Genomic DNA, 20,023 nt, shown 5'->3' with positions numbered 1-20,023 from the left:
TCTGGGCATGGCCAGAGCTGAAAGTCAGACTTGAAAAACCCAAGACTAGTGGCCAACAGTCAAAATATGGTATCTAAAAGAGAGTGATTGACTCAGGTCCAGTCTGGACTGTTGTCTAAGGGGTTTGCTCTGGTGAATAAAGAAAAGGCAGTAAAAGTCTGTGAGGCAGTGGGATAATACTCTTACTCATACTCATATGGGATACTCATATGCAGATGGTAGTGTCCTAAGTGTCCCACTTGGAACTGCCTTAAGTTCTCACTGGTCCTCAGTCAGTGTCTAGAGGAATAGATTAGAAGGCCTGGAAAAAGCTAGGCATGTTGTTGTCAGTTATCTGCCTCTCATCTAGGGCAAGAAGGGACCTGAGTTTAGGACATGGGTTTAGTTCAGTTATTTTTTTTCTAAGGAACAGAACCTCTCAAGTTACTTCAAATAATGAGGAGGAAGGTAAATAAAGCAGGCATCTCAGCTTTGTGGCCAGGCCTCACAAGAGTCTGGGACAAGCTAACCTTCATGGGACAGTAGAAACCACACTATAACTGAGTCTTACTGAAGCTGAACAAAATCCCAGGTGGCTCCTTGGACCTCAGTACCAGGAGTTCACAGATCTTTAGAATAGATCTCTACCTTTAATATAACTCAGCAATTCTCTGTCTCTTGTTTTTCTGTGTCATCTCCCTTTTCCCACTTCCAACTCCCTTCTCTTCTTCAGTAGTTCTTGAGTCTGGGTTAGACTCATCCATGGAGCTTGAAAATATTGTCTTATTCAGTTTGGGCTGCTGTAACAAAGCACCACAAACCTGGGTGGCTCGTAAACAACAGAAATTAATTTTCATACTTCTGGAGGCTAGAAGCCTAAGATGAGGATGCCAGCATGGTTGAGTTCTGGTGAAGACCTCTCTTCTGGCCTCTTTTATATATAAAGGCACTAGTCCCATTCATGAGGGCTCTACTCTCATGACTTAAATCACTTCCCCATGGCCCCACCTCCTAGTACCATTACCTTGAGGGCTAACATTTCACATATGATTGTTGGAGGGACACAGACCCTTAATCTATAGCAAATATATACATGTCTAGTTACATCACTGTATATTCTGACTCAATAAATCTCAATAAAGTTAAGAGTTTTTATTTGTTTTCTTCACAACTGTATCCTGTGCCTAGAGCAGTGTCTGGTACCTAGTAGATGTTAAAAAAATTGTTGAGTAAGTACTTTGTTGAGTAAATAACAAATTGGGATGGGACCCAGATGACTAAACTTATAAGTTTCTCAAGTTATTTTAGATGTGTGGTCAGGTTGATAACTACTGTAGTACACTTGGTTTCTTTTATCTACCTCACAGATTCATCTTCAGAATGTCATCTTGTTCATGGCTTCTGCTCTATTTCATGGCCTTTTTTCCTACATCATTTCAGCTTCTTATCTCTATATTAACTGCTTATTTCTCTGTATTTTTCTTTTTCTTTTTTTTTTTGCAGTACGTGGCCCTCTTACTGTTGTGGCCTCTCCCGTTGCGGAGCACAGACTCCGGACGCACAGGCTCAGTGGCCATGGCTCACGGGCTTAGCAGCTCCGCGGCATGTGGGATCTTCCTGGACCGGGGCACGAACCCGTGTCCCCTGCATCGGCAGGCGGACTCCCAACCACTGCGCCACCAGGGAAGCCCCTCTCTGTATTTTTCAATTCAAGTTTCTATTAGCAAGACTCTTATTGGTCTAGCTTGTCTCTGTTTGAACAGATTTACCCACATTAGAGCCCTGTATAGGGAGATGGTCAGCTTGAGAATGGGAGGCTCTTGTTTTTCTCTAGCGTCATAATATGTGGCCAAGAATGAGGGAGGTAGAGAACCACATAGCACAAAACATGGCAGCCTAACAGGCTGGGAGTGCAGCATGTAATAGTAATTGGTTTGTCTAGTACAGAAAACGTAGTTGTACCTCCACATTTTTATTAATTATAATCAATTGATGAAATATTTTTGTGTGCTTTATGTGCCTGGTGTTGAGTATCTTACACGTCAGGCACAAGAAATAAAATAATAAGCAAGAGAAACATGTTGTCATCCTTCATCGAGCTTATTCTGTAGGAGGAAGATAGACGGTTAACAAAGCCATTAAAATAAAGTGTGATATACAAGAAAAATGGATAAATTGTATGACATTAAAATTGAAATCTTTTGCTTTTCAAAAGACACTATTAAGAAAATGAAAAGGAAAGACTTGGACTGGGAAAAAATATTTTCAAGACACATATTTAATAAAGGACTTGTATCAGAATATACAGAGAAACTTATAACCCAATAATAAAAAGTCAAAGAACCCAACACAACAGTGGGCAAAAGAAATGAACAGGTACTTTACTAAAGAAGATTTATAAATGGCAAGTAAGTATATGAAAAGACACTTGACATCATTAGTCATTAGAGTAATGCAAATCAAAACCACAGTATGAAACCACTATACACCCACTTGAGTGGCTGAAGTTAAAATGACTGATGATACCAAGTGTTGTCAAGAAGACAGAGCAACTAGAACTCTTGTATATTGGTGAAAATGCAAAATGAAACAAGCACTTTGGAAAGCAATTTGGCAGTTTCTTATAAAGTTAAACATATACTCACCATATGATCCAGCAATCCTACTTGGAGGGCTTTGCCTAGGTAAAATAAAAATATATGTCCAAAGACTTGCAAATATTAATAGCAGCTTTATTCCTAATAATTCCAAACTGGAAACAAGCATTTTAGAAACAAGTGAATGGGAAAACAAACTGGTACATTTATGTAATGGAATGTTACACAGCAATTAAAAAAAAAAAGGAACTACTCTCTTTTTAAAAAATTTTATTTATTTATTTTTGGCTGCGTTGGGTCTTCGTTGCTGTGCGCAGGCTTTCTCTAGCTGTGCCAAGCGGGGGCTACTCTTCATTGCAGTGTGTGGGCTTCTCATTGTGGTGGCTTCTCTTGTTGTGGAGCATGGGCTCTAGGCACATGGGCTTCAGTAGTTGTGGCACATGGGTTCAGTAGTTGTGGCTCATTGGCTCTAGAGCGCAGGCTCAGTAGTTGTGGTACACGGGTTTAGTTGCTCTGTGGCATGTGGGATCTTCCTTGACCAGGGATGAAACCCGTGTCCCCTGCATTGGCAGGCAGATTCTTTTTTGTTGTTGTTGTTGCGGTACGCGGGCCTCTCACTGTTGTGGCCTCTCCCGTTTGGGGGCACAGGCTCCGGACAGGCAGGCTCAGTGGCCATGGCTCACGGGCCCAGCCGCTCCGCGGCATGTGGGATCTTCCTGGACCGGGGCATGAACCCGTGTCCCCTGCATCAGCAGGCGGACTCTCAACCACTGTGCCACCAGGGGAGCCCGGTAGGCGGATTCTTAACCACTATGCCACCAGGGAAGTCCCGGAATGAACTACTCTTATATGCAACAAGAAGGAAGAATTTCAGAAGCATTGCTTTAAGTGAAAGAAGCCAGCCACTTACAACTGTCTATGTATGTATGATTCCATTTATATGATATTCTGGAAAAGGCAAACCTATAGTGACACAGCAGATCAGCAGTTAATCTGAAGCCAGAGGTGCAGGGAGTTAATTGACTGGAAAAAAGCACAATGGAACTTTTTGGGCTGATTGGACAGTTCTATATCTTGATTGTGGCGGCTGTTACAAAACTGATACATTTGTAAAAATGTATTAAATTATACATTTAAATTGGCTTATTTAACTGTATGTCAATTATACTTCAACAAAGCTGATATTAAAAAAAGTAAAGAAAAATGAAGCATGGTAATGCTTAGATTGGGGTGAAGTATAGGGTGCTCTGGGAGTACAAGATAGGGTCGCTTCACAATCCAGGGGATTTTGAGGAGGCGCTTCAGGGGATGAGCCATTTAATCTCAGCATGAGTAGGAGTAGGCCAAGAGCACAGGGCCAGGTGGAAGGGAACAGGGGTCTACAGAGTCAAGGGCATATACAAGGGCTCACAGGCAAGAGAAAACAAGAGACTTTGGAAGTGTTGGTGAAGGAAGAGGGAGAAAAGATGAGTATGGAGAGGTAGGCTGGGCAAAATAAGGACTTTAAAAAATTTATTTATTTATTTATTTGGCTGCTTCGGGTCTTCGTTGCAGCACGCAGGATCTTAGTGGTGGCATGTGGGATCTTTCGTTGTGCTGCGTGAGCTTCTCTACTTGTGGTGCGCGGGCTCCAGAGCATGTGGGCTTAGTTGCCCCCCGGCATGTGGTATGTGGTATCTTAGTTTCCCAACTAGGGATCGAACCTGCGTCTCCTGCATTGGAAGGCAGATTCTTAACCACTGGATCGCCAGGGAAGTCCCAAGATAAGGACTTTTTAAGTCATGTTAAGTTTGGACTTTATACTAAGAGTGACTGATGGGTTTTAAGCCCTTCTTATCATGCGATGTGATTTCTGATGTATAAGAATGTCTCCGGCTGCTGTGTGGAGAATGGGTTGGATGGAAAGACCTTCACTAAGAGGGCATCAGACGATAGTGCTGTGAGTTAGGGGAGTTGCTGGAGGAAATAGAGAGAGGTGGGTAGATTTCAGAAATATTTGGGAAGTAGAATTTCCTGTGGGAATTGATGGGGAAGGAAGAATCAAGAATGGCTTCCTTGGGTAACTGGGTGTATGGTGGTGCCATTCATAGAGATAAAGAATAAAGGAGCAAGAAAAAGTTTATGGGCAAGGTGATGACTTTAGTTTTATACATGCTGGTTTTGAGGTGCCTGGGAGGCATTCATATTGTGTTTAGAGGCAGTTGGATGTATAGGTCTGTTGCTTAGAAGACAGGTCTAGGCTGCAGAAACATATTTATGTCATTTCCATGTAGGTGGTAATTGAAACCATGCAACTGATCACTGAGGAGATAGATGAGTAGGGTGAGGAAAGAAGAGGCCTACAGCAGAACCCTGAGAAATTCCAGTGCTCTAGGGAGAGGTAGGAGGAAAATTAGGAGAGCATTTTATTATGGAAGCCACTAGAAGCGGTGAATGATCAACAATATCAAATGGAATTGCATCATTGAAGAATATGATTTTTAAAGTTCTTGATTAATATGTGTTGTGGAATACTTGAGAGGGGCTCTTACAGTAAAAGATGAATCATTGTTATACAACTATTAAAAAGAAAAAGAAAGTTAACTGATATCTTATAAAAAAGGCAGCACATTTTCTATATAGATGGAAGAACTCAGAGTTTTCTATCATTTTGTTTTGTTCTTCCCAGCTTGGACTTTCCTCCTTCATTAGAGACTTTAAAAACACTAAAAATTTAAGAGCTTCCAGAAATCCACTTATATACATTATGGGGTGGAGAAGTTTGCACTAGATATTCCCTTATTTACAAACCTATGAGCAAGAACATACTTTTTGCAATGTTTGCTTAATAAATACTATCCACCTTAATTCCCCCTTTCCTTTTGGTCTCTTTCATTCCTGAATGGGTGTGACTAGCTTGAAGAGATCAATGGGAAAAGGTTTTTGATCCCCCTACCTTAAGCAAGAAGTGTTTGTAAGGCAGGCAAGAGGATCAGTCACTGATGGATAGAGAAGTTGTTTTTAACTGAAGTTCGAGTTGCTTTCAAATTGATCTTACTGCCATGGTTAGCTTTAGTTGTCTGTGGCAGGATGCGGGAATGAATGTCTACACTCTCCTAGATGCCATCTTTCCCTTTCCTTTTTTCTAATTGCCTTTTCCCAAAAAGGGAAGATGAAGAAAACTTTTGAAGAGCTAGAATTTTACTTTAGAATGATCATTAAAGATGCAATAGGAGAATATTTTTAAGGAACCAATTGAAGATTACATTTACAAGAACTCAGAAAGAACAGCCTGGAAAATAGTTGTATGACCCTTACTAAATCATAGTTCCAATCAGTGGCAATTTCTCTTGTTGTTACTATGGTTTAGGTGGGAGGGGAGGAGAACTTCCAAGCTATTTGTCCCAGTCATCAGTTTACTGTCCTTCAGTTCCACATACCTGCTTGGGGTAATGGACTGACTCTTTAAGCATTTCTCTGTCACAGTGAGCACAATGTTAAGTGTTGTCAGCAGAGGTTGCTGGAGGAACATTGCCCGAAGATGAGGGCTTTTCTCCCTGGTCCATGTGCTACATTTTGCTTTTCCTTGCTCCTGCTTTGGGGTCTGTCAGTGGTGTGTGTGGGAGGGCCATCTACTGGTGCTCTACCTGAAATGTGCCCCAGAATGGGCAGTCCATTGGTGATGTCACAGATCTGTCCTGAACCTTGCTTCAACCCTCCCAAGGTAGACACTGGTATGCCCCAGGTTGCCTGCTGGCGGTGGCACCCTGATTTTTTCTGTGTATATGCCCACCAGCCTTGCTTGCTTGCGCTCCAGAACATTCCCTATAATGGTCCTGCCGTGGATACCATGTGCACCAGGCCTCGTACCAGTAGTAGTGCCCTGATTCCTTCTGTGTGCTCACTCACAAGCCTCTGCTCGCCTACTCCCTGGAGGGTTATCTCTTGCTATGCGGTGACTGTGGACCAACTCTGGCCTGGTCAACCCAGCAAACATCTCCACTATCTAGTGGGCTGCAACCGTACCTTCTCCAGTGAGGTCTTTACCCATGCCTTGGGGAGGAGGCTGTCCATCCAAATTTCTTCTTCCCTGTGTACTCTTCATCAGCCATAATATTCTCTTTAGAGTTCTCTTACATCTTTATAGTTACTCCTCTATCATAGTTAAATAATTTTTTAAAGCTAAGCTTCTCCTATTCAAATTACTGTGTGGTTTCTGTCTCCTGAGTGTAGCCAGACTGATACACTCTCTTTCCTTTAATCTATTATGTATACATCTGCCAGATTAATCTTGCTACAGCTCAACTCTGATTTAAAACACAAACCAAAAAAATAAACCTCCCCCCCCAAAAAAACCCAGCAATGATCCTTGAATGATTTGGCATTGTCTGGCATTCTCTGTGATCTGGCCTCTGCTTGCCTTTCTAGTCTTATTTTCTACTCTTCCTAAAATAACTAAGGCAAGCAGCACTGTGTAGTATAAAAAGTCTAGTCCGGGGTTTGACTTTTAGCTCTATCATTTATTACTAAGCATAGAAGGCCATGTTCTTAGGCTCCTCTGAATTTCAGTTTACTCATCTGGAAAATGGGGATACTAACAGCTTCTCTGCCTACATCACAGGGTTGTTGTGAAGTTAAATTAAATAATGTATGTGAAAACTAAGAATTCTAAGTTTCTATCTAACTGTAATGTGTGGCCATACATGTAGTGTTTTTTTTACTTTTTTAAGAAAGCGCTCCCATGTGAAAAATAATTACTGTCAATCACTTATTTAGTATTTATGGATGGGTTAAAGGGGATATCTTTTTCTAGAACTCAAAGTTATATCTTATTTTTATATTTTTTGTTTTTAGTTTGTTTCAGGATGGGTGAAATAAGACATTAAAAATATCTTGTCTTGATTATTTCTCTTTTTTTTGCCATCAGAAACACAAAATACGATGGCTGTAAAATTTTGGGGTAGAGTAGAACATTTGTCTTTTTCATTACCTTGTCCTGAGGACATCCATTCATTACGTGGGTAGACAGATAATTTCATACATATGTGTGAATTCATTAAAGTAGTACTCTTCCACCATATACTATGGTTGTACATGTGCTAAAATATGAAGAAGTACTTTGTAAACTGTATAATAGAAGGAAATGAAAATTTTAGAAAATAAACTAGAAATGGAAAAGCTCCTAAGTTGGTAAGAAATTCAACCTATTCAAAATTCAAATTCCTTGGGAGAGGTATTCCTATTCCATGAGAATTTGATAAAGGGCTGTTGGGCCTTAAGTCTGTGATACAAGATGAAGGGCCCAACTGTGTAGAAAGAGGCAGATTTCTCTAGTTGCTCATGGATTGTATTCATCTTTGTTGGGCATCAGGCCAGCCTATGGGTGTTTTCATCAGCAAGTGATTCTTCTGAATTCCTCAGTATCTTGGATATATAATGCTGGAGGAAAAAAGCCAATTCCAGGAGAAGTTGAAGCATGAATATAAAAGGCATTTAAAAACTATTTTTAAAAACTTTCTTAGGGAGGAAATATAGGGTTCCTTCTTTTGTTGCCTGAGAAGCAAGGTGAGTTCAACAGAAGGTAAAAATGAAGAGAAGTAGCCATTCCAGTCTTGCTTAGACAAAACTTTTATTATCTAACCTTTCTATAGCTCTTTGAATTTTCCAAAAACCCTTACAAATGCATTTTTCCCCCATGTAACAATCCTCTGATCAAAGCAGGTTAGTATTCATCTTTCCATTTTCTAGATGAGAAAAAAGAGTTCCAGAGAAGTGTAGTCACCTTCATAGGTCCCAGGGTGAGTCAAAAGTAGAATGGGCTTTTGAGCCTTTGACACAGAGTTCTTGGCTTAATTACTGTACAGCATGTTGTTTCCTGTCTTTACTAAAGCTCTACAAATTGGTTAAAAAGAACCCCTAATCTAAGAAGCCAAGTCTGGAAATCTGAATAGAGGATACTCTGTGGGAAGGCTTTAGGTTTTATTAAAACTGAGATTCCTTTGGGCCACACTGCTTAGAGGGCTGTGGAGAAGAGCTGACGTGGTTCATAGATTTCAGAGAAGGAAGTCCTAGACTTCAGAGTAGGTGCTCCTTCAGGTCTTCCGGGGATTATGGTTGTACCTCTTTATAGAAGAAATCTGAAAATGATGTTTGTCAGATTGGCATCTGAGAAAGTAGTTTAGCTCAGCTATTGAGATTTGTGTCCAGTTCTTATGTACCCAGTCAGCTCTTCATATGTTTGAATTTTTTCCCAGAGGAGAACCTGGTCAGTCTCCAATTCCTGGAACTCTAATTTAGGTTATATATTTCTTTGCAATGTGAATCTATTTCAAACTTAACGTCTGATCACATTGCTAGATCACTGACTGGTACATTGCCAAATACCCAATAAGAACCTCAATAAATATTTATTAATGTTAATCAAGAGAATGATCTTTTTCTTACCTTTGAAATATGTGCTCTACCAATACTGCAACAGGGAAAACCTTCGGGATAATTACATTTTGCATTTATATCCAGTGATTTATTTCCTAGAATCTCAAATTTTGGCAGAGATATGATTACGGGTTTTTTGTTTATCTGTTTGTTTTTGCTCTTAAGGTTATTGGCAAATGTTAGTCCTGTAGTATAGATGAGGAATGTAAAAAAATATGGCAGTGATTTGAAAAAATACTTACTGAAGTGAGTAGGATTGAGGTGAAGTAGGGAATGAAAATTTAGGCCTATGTTTCCAAATTTCACTAAAAGTAGTCTAGTTCTGGGAACTAAACTAACAGTTAAGAGGTTATAGTGGGGCATGATTAGTTCATGTATGTGGAACTATTCTTCTGACTACAATGTAATTTTGAAAAATGAATTTTTGTTTTGACTCTCACTGTGAGATTATAGCCTCTACTGGCAGTTGGAGGCTGTTTTTTTTCCTATTGAATTTAACCTGTGGTTGTTTATTCCTGATGATTCAGATGGTAATGTTACCTATTTATATTACTGCTGTCTGTTTTTTCAAATCAGCCTAATCAGTGTAGAAATTGATCTAATTTTTTGTTTTTTAATATATAGATTCAAAATTTTAAAAAATTGCAGTTGAAGTTAGAATAGTTAATACTTTTCTTTAAGTGAAAAATGGCTTAGTTGTTTAGTTATTTTAGAAATAAATTCAGTAGATATTTTAGAAATGTACTACCTAGTTATTTTTATAACTTCATATAAAAGGAATTTTATATCTTTATAAATGCACTTTGTAGCATTATTTCTTATTAAAATTTTGTAAAACATCTTAAAATATTAAATACTTTTATAATTTGTTTGAAATAGTATTTCTTAACAGGTGATTTATAATTCACCTGCATCAGAGTCACCTGGGATATTTATTAAAATTCAGAGCCCAGGGTCTTACCCCAAATCTAATGAATGTGACTCTTAACACTGGGCTCCAGAAATCTGCGTTTTAAATATGCTTTTTAGCTGATTTGTACAAACTGCAAGTAATTCAGTATTGTTTCAGTGTGGGAGGACAGGGCCATGAGGACTGTGTCAAGGGGGATGAGCAGGGGCACGAAGGGCACGAAATGCTATGGAGTTTGGCCCTTATCCTGGAGGTAATGGAGACTGAAGACTAGGGCAGCAACACGAGTTAACTGGATTCTTTTGAGTTACTTTTATAAGTTATTTACTTAGAGAGTTAATCCCACTATCAAGAAAGATAGGTGAGGCTAAATGCACATAGCATTGTATTCTTATATAAGATTATTTGGAAGGGTATCGGATGTATGTAATTTATTTCTCACTATCCTGGCATTAATGGTTCCAAACTTTTTGCTTATAAATGATAATATATACAAACAACCACTATTTTCCTATTATGATTCATATAAAAATTAGCATATAGAAGAAGAATCTCTAGGATAAAACTGGTAATATTGCTAATATACATTCAGAATTACAAAATCATTGTTAAATATAAATGCCATCATTATGCTAATAAAATGGAAAACATTCTTGAAGCAGCTGGTTCAAAGCTGGTACACTTTTATAGAGTCCATTTGTGTAGCAGTTTATACTGGCTTGAGTATATTTGCAATTATGAATTATCTGCCTTCTGTATAAATAGAAATGGAATTGTGATAGTCAGATTAGTCAAACAACCCAAAATGTGGCTCAACACAAAAAAGGATGGTTTCTCGTGCATGTCACAGCCAATGCAGGTTGTCAGGGATAGATTGGAGCTTTGCTTCCTGCAGGAATCCAGGCCTTTTTCGGTGAATTGTTCTGACATCTTTTAAGGCCTTTCAGCCTTCAGACCAGGTGGGGAGAGAGTGTGGACAAGTTACCCATACTTTTAATCACCTTATTGGAGGTGACACACGTCATCTTCCCCACATTCCACTAGTGAGAACTAGTCACATGATCCCACAGAGCTGCAAAGCATCTGAGAGCTGTGAGCTGATACTTCATCAAGAAAGAAAAGAACACAGTCAGTCTCTGCCACAATAGACTATTCTTCTGGATCACTCATATCAAAGATACGTAGTAAGGAGTAGGAAATGCTCGGATAAATAGGCTAACATACTATAGATATTTCCCAACTTACATATGTCTTTTATAGTCACTCATTCACTGAGGACAACTGCCTTTGCTTTTGACTGCACTTCAGTAAGAAATGTACTTTACATGATGACTCGATACCAGTACATATATACCAATGTAAAAATTTCATGCCTGTTGTTAAGGAAACAATAATTACCCTTACTATATATGGTGCACTCTGGTGTTTTCTATACTGTTTTCTACTCTGTTCTGTAGTCTTGCCTGCCTCAACACTAGGCTCATCCGTAGTCTTGGGAGGCTCCATTCCATCTCTAGCAATCTCTGCTACTGAGGGGAGATGTCCAGGGGAGTTTGAGTCTGGGTTTCCTGACAGGTAGGTTATTCTCACTGCAGTTCTTTGGGTACCCAAAGACTTGCTGTTATCACTTGCGTGCTTTCCTCCTCTCTTATAGTGAGGGTTGTCAGATTTTACAAATACAGGCATACATTGTTCTGTTGCCCTTCACTTTATCGTACTTGGAAGTTATTGTGGTTTTTTACAAACTGAAAATTTGTGGCAACCGTGCATTGAGCAAGTCTACCAGAGTTATTTTTCCAACAGCATTTGTTCACTTTATGACTCTGTGTCTCATTTTGGTAATTCTTGCAATGTTTCAGAATTTTTCATTATTATTTTATTTGTTATGGTGATGTGACATCAGTGATCTTTGATGTTACTATTGTAATTGTTCTGGGGCACCATGAACCATGCCCTTACTAGATGGTGAACTTAATTGATAAATGTTGTGTGTGTTCTGACTGCTCCACCGACCAGCTGATTCCCCTTCTCTTACCCTCTCCTCCGACCTCCCTATTCCCTGAGACACACAGTATTGAAATTAGTTAATAAATAACCCGACAAAGGCCTCTAAGTATTCAAGTGAAGAGTCACACTTCTCTCAGTTTAAATCAAAGGCTAGAAATGATTAAGCCTAGTGAGAAGGCTCGTCAAAAACAGAGATAGGCTGAAAGTTAGGCCTCTTGCCCCAAACAGCCAAGCAGTGAATGCAAAGGAAATGTTCTTGAAGGCAATTAAATGTGCTACTCCAGTGAACACACAAAAGAAAGTGAAACAGCCTTATTGTTGATATGGAGAAAGTTTTAGTGGTCTGGATAGAAGATCAAACCAGCCACAACATTCCCTTAAGCCAAAGCCTAATCCAGAGCAGGGCCCTAACTCTCTTCAATTCCATGAAGGCTGAGAGAGAGGTGAGGAAGCTGCAGAAGAAAAGTTGGAAGTTAGCAGGGGTTGGTTCATGAGGTTTGAGGAAAAAAGCCATCTCCATAACATAAAAGTGCAAGGTGAAGCAGCAAGAGCTGTTGTATTGAATAGAAGCTGCAGCAAGTTATGTAGAAGATCTAGTTAAGATGATTAATGAAGGTGACTGCACTAAACAACAGATTTTCAATGTAGATGGAATAGCCTTCTGTTGGAAGAAGATTCATTCTAGGATTTTCATAGCTAGAGAGGAGAAGTCAATGCCTGGCTTCAAAGCTTCAAGAGAGACAGGCTGATTCTTTTGTTGGGGGATCATGCAGATGATGACTTGAAGTTGAAGCCAATGCTCATTTATCATTCCAGAAATCTTAGGCGCTTCAGAATTATGCTCAATCTACTCTGCCTGTGCTCTAATAAATGGAACAACAAAGCTTAGGTGACAGTGCATCTGTTTACAACATGACCTACTGAATATTTTAAGCCTACCTACTGCTCAGTAAAAAAGATTCCTTTCAAAATATTACTGCTCATTGACAACGCGTCTGGTCACCCAAGAGCTCTGATGGAGATGTACAGGAGATTAACGTTTGTTTCCATGCCTGCTAATACAACATTCTTCTGCAGCCCATGGATCAAGGAATAATTTCAACTTTTAAGTCTTCTTACTAAGAAATACATTTCATAAGGCTATAGCTGCCATAGATAGTGATTCTTCTGATGGGTCTGGGCAAAGTAAATCAAAAACCTTCTGGAAAAGATCCACCATTCTAGGTGCCATTAAGAACCTTCGTGATTCATGGGAAGAGGTCAAATTTCAACATTAACAGGAGTTTGGAAGAAGTTGAATCCAACCCTCAGGGATGACTTTAGGGGGTTCAAGACTTCAGTGGAAGAAGGAGCTGCAGATGTGGTGGAAATAGGGAGAGAACTAGAATTAGAAGTGGAGACTGAAGATGTGACTGAATTGCTGCAATCTCATGATAAAATTTTAATGGATGAGAAGTTGCTTTTTATGGATGTGTAAAGAAAGTAGCTTCTTGACATGGAATCTACGCCTGGTGACAATGCTGTGAAGACTGTTGAAATGACAAGAAAAGCTTTGGAATATTATATAAACTTAGTTGATAAAGCAGTAGCAGGGTTGGGGAGGATTGACTCCAATTTTGAAAGAAGTCCTATTGTGGGTAAAGTGCTGTCAAACATCATTCCATGCTACAGAGAAATCATTCATGAAAGGAAGAGTCAATTCATGCACTACACTTCACTGTTGTCTTATTTTAAAAAATGTCCACGGCCACCCCAACCTTCAGCAACCACCACCCTGATCAGTCAGTAGCCATCAGCATCCAGGCAGGACCCTCCACCAGCAAGAAGATTATGACTCACTGAAGCCTCAGATGATGGTTAGCATTTTTCAGCAATCAATTAGTTTTATTTATTTATTTATTTCAACATCTTTATTGGAGAATAATTGCTTTACAATGGCAATCAATGAGCTTTAAATTAAGGTATGTATATTACTTTTTTAGACATAATGCTATTGCACACTTAATAGACTACAATACTGTGTATTACATAACTTTCATATACTGGGAAACCAAGAAATACCGCGTGACTCACTTTATTGTAGTGGTCTGTAACTGGTACTGTAAAGCATGCTATAAATTTTTAGTTAGAATTATAAGTTTTCTGGGGGTCTTTTAGTTTTATCTATTTTTATTTTTATTTTTTATTTTTTTTGGCACGCGGGCTTGTCACTGTTGTGGCCTCTCCCGTTGCGGAGCACAGGCTCCGGACGCGCAGGCTCAGCGGCCATGGCTCACGGGCCCAGCCGCTCCGCGGCATGTGGGATCTTCCCGGACTGGGGCACGAACCCGTGTCGCCTGCATTGGCAGGCGGACTCTAAACCACTGCGCCACCAGGGAAGCCTATCTATTTTTAAAATGAATGTTTTCAGGGTTTCAGGTTATATACTTACCAAAGGACTTTTGGAACAGAGCCCCTTCCCAAACTGGAGCTGTGGCTAATTCAAGTGCCATCTAGTGGCCAAACTAGTTTTAACTAGTTTTTGTTAAAAACTAGTTAAAATCCTAGAGAAATTGATTTTTCATCTTACCAGTTTGAAGGACTAGCTCTGGGACATGAATATTGCATGTTATTGTAAATTCTGCTGGTAATGGTCCAAGATATGGTGAAGTTACTGCAGCATAAATAGTTCTGATTTCCCTATCTCTGAAGCAGGCAGCTGGTATAGGAGGGCTTGGACCACAAAGTTGGTCACTTATCAAGGGGTTGTAGAGTATTTGATATTTATTTATTCATTATTCATTCATTCAGCATCAAGTATATATACGTATATGTGTGTATATAATATATATATATATATATATATGTATTGCCACCTAGGTTTAAGGCACTGTTTTAGGGAATAAAAGATTAATCAGACTGGGTGTTTTATTCTTTTAAGGGCTTGTTGTTTAATAGGGAATATATAAATCCATGACTTTAATGAAGCTAGTTTTGTGAGAATTAGAAAGGTGAATCAGACATGGTCCTAACCTTGAAGAACGTATGGTCAATAGAGGACATAGGAAACTTCCAGCACTGCTCTAGATTCAGTCTTGGGGGAGATAAGACATGCATTCACAAAACAGGGAATAATATCAGATAGTAGCTGAACTGGGTGGCTCTATCCCAAGTGCTACAAGGGGGCAGAAAGCTGCCTCTCTCAGCTCATCACTCCCTGACTTCCCTACATAGCTCTCCACATTTTGGAATCAATAAACAATGGTTAATATAGAAGGAATGACAGATTCGCTGTTTTTCACATCTGTGGTTATCAAGCGCAAAATAGCAGCTTTACAAAAACAAACAAACAAATAAGCTGACCTTGTCACTGTAGTTGGATCCAAGTCAAATAATTTGTCTTAAAACTTTTATATAGATTTTAACTAGCTTATGTAAGTAATAAATTCAAATGAAAAATTTCTAGTGGCTATTTCTTGGTTAATTTTGATGAAAAAAATGACACCACAAGAAAATAACACAACGAAAAGCTTGTATTTGAATTTAGCTATGGTGAATTAATAGTAATCCCCCAAGTCCCTTCCCTTTAGCAACATTAAATTCTGTAATGTTTTCCAGCTCCCAGCTCCACCATTTTCCTCCTTTAGGGTCATGAGTGATTAACTTTATTAACTTAATGTCAACTGATATTTTTACAGTAAATCCTTTCAAACATTCGGAGACAGATTTCATTTTAATGGTTTAAATTTGAGGAGTTTTTCAATGCTTTGCTGGGTTGTTGTTCTGAATGCTGAGATGGAAGAGGGAACTTAAATGATTTCTAAAGCAGGTAATATATGTGACTTTCATATTACCTACTAAAGTCTGCAAGAGGAAAATTGATCTTGCTTTTTTTTTCCTTCAAAAAAATTTCCAAACCACTACTCAAAATTTCAAACCCAGCACCCCAGATTGCAATGTGTTAATAATATAGATCTACATGATTTAATGCTGTCTTTTAAAAAAAAATTATTTATTTAATTTATTTTATTTTTGGCTGTGTTGGGTCTTTGTTGCTGCGCGCGGGCTTTCTCTAGTTGCGTCAAGCGGGGGCTACTCTTTGTTCTGGTATGCGGGCTTCTCATTGTGGGGGCTTCTCTTGTTGTGGAGCACGGGCTCTAGGTGCACGGCCTCAGTAGTGGCACGCAGGCTCAGTAGTTGTGGCTCGCGGGCTCTAGAATGCAGGCTCAGTAGCTGTGGCACACGGGCTTAGTTGCTCCGTGGCATGTGGGATCTTCCTGGACCAGGGCTCGAACCCGTGTCCCCTGCATTGGCAGGCAGATTCTTAACCACTGTGCCACCAGGGAAGCCCCTAATGCTGTCTTTAAAAATAGATATAAGAAAACACTTTGAGTGATTTATGGTACAATAAAATTTGGTTATATTTATATATTGATAAAATATTATTTTTCTTGCATTGCTTAAACGTGCCATTAACTTTGACTAACATGAAGGCAATCTTTAGTTACTTAAAAAGCATTTAAAATTTATTTATTTATTTATTTATTTTTATTTTTTTGTGGTACGCAGGCCTCTTACTGTTGTGGCCTCTCCCGTTGCGGAGCACAGGCTCTGGACGCGCAGGCTCAGCGGCCATGGCTCATGGGCTTAGCCGCTCTGCGGCATGTGGGATCTTCCCAGACCGAGGCACGAACCCGTATCGCCTGCATCGGCAGGCGGACTCTCAACCACTGCGCCACCAGGGAAGCCCTAAAAAGCATTTTTATAGTGAGGTGAGTATTATTGGTTAATGTGAGTGGGACTTAAGTAAATTTCATGGGCTTAATATACTTTTTGTGAATCTTATGATTAGAGAAAAAGCAGCTTTGAGTTACAAGTCATTATTTCTGAGATATCTGCTGAGAAACGACTACAGCTGCTCCTTTTTTTATGGGCAAAGGAACTGCTCACAGATGCTCCTGCTAGACACAGCATTGGTCATAGCTGCTCTACCCTGGCAGTGTAACATTATTTTCATGATTCTCTGACTTTTCCTTTTTGCCAGTCAAATATAAATTTGGATTTAAGTGTTCTTTGTTAATGATTACAGAGGCAACAAGCTGACATAAACTAGCAAACCAATAGGTAAGGTTTAGACATACCTCCTTTAGTAAAGATGCTATATTCATTCATTCATTCACTCATTCATTTTTCCAACAAATATTTATTAAGTACCCACTATGCATCAGGTACTATTCTAGATGCTGGGGTTTCAACAGTGGACAAAATAGGCCACCATCCTGGCCCATAGGCTCAAGCTTACATTCTAGTGGGTGGATATAGACAAAAAATGAAACAAATAATTAAAACATATAGTATGCAGATGGTAATAAGTGCTATGGAGAAAAATGAAGCAAGAATGGGGTAGAGGGAGGTCTAGGATGAAGGATAGGATTCCAATTTAAATCAAATGGTCAGAGAAGACCTCACTGAGAACAAAGAAAATGGAAGCAAAGAAGTGAGCCGTGTAAATATATCTGAGGGAAGACTGTTCTGGGCAGAAGAAACAGCAAGTTCCATGGCCCTGGGGTAGGAGAGTGCTTGATTGTGTTAACTGAACAACAAGGAGGCTGGTAAAGTAGGAATAGTAATGGAGGGGAGAACATAGCGGATAAAGTCAGAGAGGTAATAGGGCCAGTTCATGTAGGGCTTTGTAAGTCATTGTAAGGACTTTGGTGTTTACTATGAGGGATAAGGGGAAGCCACTAGAGGGTTTTGAGCAGAGAGAGAACACTGTTTGATTTGTTTTAAAAGAATCCCTATGGCTCCTTCATTGAAATAGGAAGCAAGGTCATCAGCTGAGAGTGAGGATAAGGGAGAGGGTGGTGGTAGAGATTATGATACAGTAGCCTAGGAGAGTGGGACAATGATTTGATTAGGGAAATACAGTGTGAATACCAGGTAGCATGGAGGGCCCACTTAGGGTTAGAGGTCATGAATTTAAAGTGACATCAGTCAGCCATGTGGAGCAGGCAGAGTAGGATTTAATGAGGGTTGAGGTTTTGCCAAGTGACTTAGAACAGGAAGGGTGGGGAAAGGGAGTTGAATGTCACTCAAGAGAATGATTTAGTGATTGACTTTGGAGTTTAGGCTGACTAAGTAGAGAAGTGAGTACACAAGGAGCAAGGACAGTGAAAAGGTGGTAACTTCAACGGACCGAAGGTATCATGTTGGGTATGGGACAGAGTGAGCTGATCAGAGAATGATATGCTTGAATTTTAGCTCATGGGCCAAAACTGATTTCATTTAGGGTGTGGTAAGAAAGTTATCTTTCTCAAATGAAGTATGAAAATGCCAAAGACAAATATTCATTATAATTGGATCCCTTTGAACCATGCCATTCTTTCTAGATTTTTCCCCCAATATTTGAGTTTTTAGAACACTAGCAGAAGATATCCATAATGGCTGACTTAGAAGATTATATACTCAGTTTGTAGATTTCACTAAGAAAAAAAAATTACAATCTAGCAGAATCAATCTTCCCAAGATTATTTGCTTTATCTTAGCTAAAAAAACTAAAACAAACAAAAAATAAACAGCACCGAGATCAAGGAGACAAAATATTCCCTGCTCAGTTGGAAATATTCAACAAACAAATGAAAATCATATTTATATTTTCCATTGTCCCAAGCACTAGCTGTAGACTAGGAGAATACTTGTGAATGATGTAGCACAGTAATGGTTACAGTAAAACAAAAACTCAAACCCAATAAATATTTGCCATTGGAACACACATCTTATTTACAAAATCATGCTCTTTCTCTTTGGCTTTTGAAGAGAGACTATTAGATTCTAAGCACATAAAACTTGAAAGAAGTGTAAATATAAATTATTTAGTGCTTTTTCTTAAGTACAGATTAAAATGCCATCATATGGAATTTCATAACATACAAGTGGTAGTTAGGCTGCTTGAGTTGAAATTGTATCAGGATGTGTAAGGATCCCTTAAGTTAAATTGGACCGAGGATTTGAAAATATCTGCTTTTTGTGTTGTTGTTGTTACTTTCCATAAGCCTTTCTAGGTATAGATAATGTAAAAAAAATTGAAACTTCAAGCTCTGAGGATGATTAAATATCCAGGATAATTAGCTATGCAATTATTTTGAAGAAATAAATTGAAAGTTGACATAAATACAAACTGTAAAAAAAGGGTAAGCCCACAACAAATGTAGATTTTGTTGTTTTATAGTTTCCCAAATTCAAACACTTAAAAAAATTTTTTTTTGTTATATGATGAAATGTAGATAGGAACATATATATATGTGTGTATATATATATAAAACTGAATATATGAAAAAATTAAACTTGCTTAAACAACTACTGTAAGTCTGTGTATTTTAACACAGAATATAGATTTTTCTATTTCCTGTGGCTTAATTGAGAAATTAAAAAATGACATATCAGGAATCTTTATGCCCTGTTGCTTTGTCACAGTGCAGTGTCAAGTATTACCATTAGTAGTAAAGTATATTATTTTTAAGATAAATTGTAATATAAAAACACATTTTTTTTGGATTTTGTCAAAATTTCAAACCATGGTGTTCTGGGTCCCCCTCTCCGACCCCTTACTTTAACACTGGAGGGGTTTACATGATTTTCATTTTTAATCTACATATGAACCTTTGGGCCTAGAGCTTTATCAAGTTAAGAGTGCAAGATGCTTTGTAAAGAGCTGAAGTAGTTCAGTACAAAGTAAAGTAACCAATCCATTAATTGAAAATATTTCTCTAAGCAAAAGTCACAAAGAAGGAGGTTTGTTACTAAAAAGCCAAATTTAGCTATATTTTGAAAGGGGTACAGTAACCCAATCAACCAGTTACATGAGAACTCCCTTAATATTTAAAAGCTCCAAAATTTTTAAATTAATACATAATTTAAAAAGCTGGATAAAAATAATCCTAAACTTAAAATAATAAAACTGGGCTTCCCTGGTGGTGCAGTGGTTAGGAATCTGCCTGCCAGGGCAGGGGACGCGGGTTCCAGCCCTGGTCTGGGAAGATCCCACATGCCATGGAGCAATTGGGCCTGTGCGCCACAATTACTGAGCCTGCGAGCCACGGCTGCTGGGCCTGCATGCCACAACTCTTGAAGCCTGCGT

At 38.9% G+C, this 20,023-nt stretch overlaps 1 protein-coding gene across 1 annotated transcript in view; it reads left to right on the top strand.

Moving 5' to 3' along the window:
- Positions 1-20,023, top strand: part of MTERF1 (mitochondrial transcription termination factor 1) — a 430,610-nt gene that overhangs the window by 26,855 nt on the left and 383,732 nt on the right. The window contains exon 2 of the transcript XR_016394211.1: positions 16,456-16,658. The gene's annotated coding sequence lies outside the window, so the exon portion shown is untranslated. The remainder of the gene's footprint in view (positions 1-16,455; positions 16,659-20,023) is intronic.

The sequence above is a fragment of the Delphinapterus leucas genome, chromosome 9 (genome assembly GCF_059928025.1).
Source record: "Delphinapterus leucas isolate spDelLeu-1000000601 "Yukka" chromosome 9, BTC_Dleu_Yukka2, whole genome shotgun sequence".
Classification (NCBI taxonomy): Eukaryota; Metazoa; Chordata; class Mammalia; order Artiodactyla; family Monodontidae; genus Delphinapterus; species Delphinapterus leucas.
This window is presented reverse-complemented; position numbering and strand designations above follow the sequence as displayed.